Genomic DNA, 2,199 nt, shown 5'->3' on the forward strand with positions numbered 1-2,199 from the left:
AGCGGATCACCACATGGTGGGAGCGTTGACCACAAATTGAAGCGAACTGTTGTGTGAATTCACTGCACATTGGGAGCTGCTGTCTGCAAATTAGATATTGTGCTCTTTACTGCAAAATGGTTCTTTATTGCTCTGTGACGTTTTCCTTTCCCTGTAATGCACCCATTGCGCATATGCCAAACTTAGTAAAAGCCCTGAAACCAGGGAAGATTTGGGATGAAAATCAAGGAACTGCAGGTGCTGGTTTTAAAAAAAAAGATGAAAAAAAAGACACAAAGTGCTGGAGTAACTCAGTGGGTCATGCAGCATCTGTGGAGAACATGGTGACGCTTCACAGAATTAAATATTAATAATAAAGTAATAACAACGAAATAGTAATAACAACTAACTAGTCCTTTCTTGTACGCTCATCTCTCAAACAGTCCCATATTCCCTTCTATCCCTTCCACCCATCTCTCCTAGTTTCATATTTCTCCAGGCATTGTCCACATGTCCAAGTGTTTTTACCTTGAGGACTAGAATCTTCTTACCCAGGACTGTCCGACCCACTGAGTTACTCCCGCACTTTGTCTAATTGTACAGACGGACGTTGGAACATTTCAAACATTAAAATGTTAATTTGATTTTTCAGCATCAAGTCTACCTGGATTTGGTCTTTATGGATGTCATAGGAAGATAAGGTACGTATTTCTAACCCTCTTCAGTTTAATGGGATAAATGTGTTAAATTATTGATGGCTTTTCCAAATTTGTTTCTTCAACATCGAGGAGCTCGCAGTCTCTGGTGGAGACCGATGACGGGAAGCTCCAAAGCACGCGAAAGGTTCGACCAGACCCCGAGTGAGCTGGGATTCAACCCCCCGATGCAGGACCTCCGACACGGACGGCCCGACCCCCGGCTACGGGAGTCAAGATCGTGCCGTCAACGGAAGGCGCTAGGCCCCAGACCGCGGGAGACCAAAGAAGGGAAGAGTTTGAACTTTCTGTTCTGTTGCTTTTTATTGGTATGAGTGTATGGTAAATGAAATTCCTCGTGTTGCAAAGCATACTTTTTTTACAACACGAGCCACCGCATGCTTGAATCGTGAGTGAATACGCAGTGCTGGAGGAACTTGGTGGATTTGACAACCTCTGAAGGATTGCACAGATGACTAACGGGTCAGGAGCTCTCAGTCTGAAATACGGGGGAGAGCTGGAAATGAGGTGGGGGTTTGGGCACTGCCTGACAAGTGATGGGTGGTTACAGGTGAGTGGGTGATGGGCAAATGGATGGAGTAAATGCGAAAGGCTGAAGGTGAAAGTGATCAAACATGTTGGATGAGGACAAGAACTGTGAAATGTAAAACCAGGGTGAGGTGGGGTTGGAAGGTAAAAGGGAAATATGGGACAGTTGAGAGATGAGCATACTTCCCTTCATTAACTAAGTAATAACTAAATAACAATAATTAAATAACAAACTAAATAGTAATAACTAAAGAGTAATAATTAAATAATAAGTAAATACAACTAAATAATAATAACTAAGTAATACCAACTAGTCCTTTCTTGTACGCTCATCTCTCAAACAGTCCCATATTCCCTCTATCCCTTCCACACATCTCTCCTAGTTTCATATTTCCGTTCTCTCCTTATTTGGAATTTTGTCCCTTTCACCTTGAGCCTTTGGCACTCACCCATCCATATGCTCATCACACCTCACGTGTACCACCTATTTCCTTGCTGGCTTTGTCCCGCGTGCCTCTGCCTCTTTTCACTCTTTTTCATCAGTCTGAGGAAGGTTGCTGACCTGAGGTGTCATCTGTCCATTCCACTTGCAGTCAGGCAGATTGTGCCTGAACTGCTGAATGCCTCCAGCACTTTGTCTTTGTACAGAGCCATGTTCCCTGGTTGTAGTTGGCTCCTGTTACAGGGAAAGTAGAGTTTATTATTGTGGCTGAGTCTCACCTTTATTAATGCTGCCCTTCCAAGTTTTTGCAGTTGGTTTAAATCTCTGATTTGGATACATCTGCAGTGGTACAATTTCCTAGTCCATCTTCCTCTGTAGGAGTAAGCAATTCTTGTTACTTTCCACCCAGAGTCTCCAAAGACTAGTTATATGCTGGTAGAAATATCTGCTGGGGTTTGACAATCTTCTCCCAATCTGCCAATGTTAGCATGTGCTGGGGCAAACTTATTCCCCATCACTGTTAATTTCATTTGT

Source organism: Amblyraja radiata, unplaced genomic scaffold, assembly GCF_010909765.2.
Source record: "Amblyraja radiata isolate CabotCenter1 unplaced genomic scaffold, sAmbRad1.1.pri S79, whole genome shotgun sequence".
NCBI lineage: Eukaryota > Metazoa > Chordata > Chondrichthyes > Rajiformes > Rajidae > Amblyraja > Amblyraja radiata.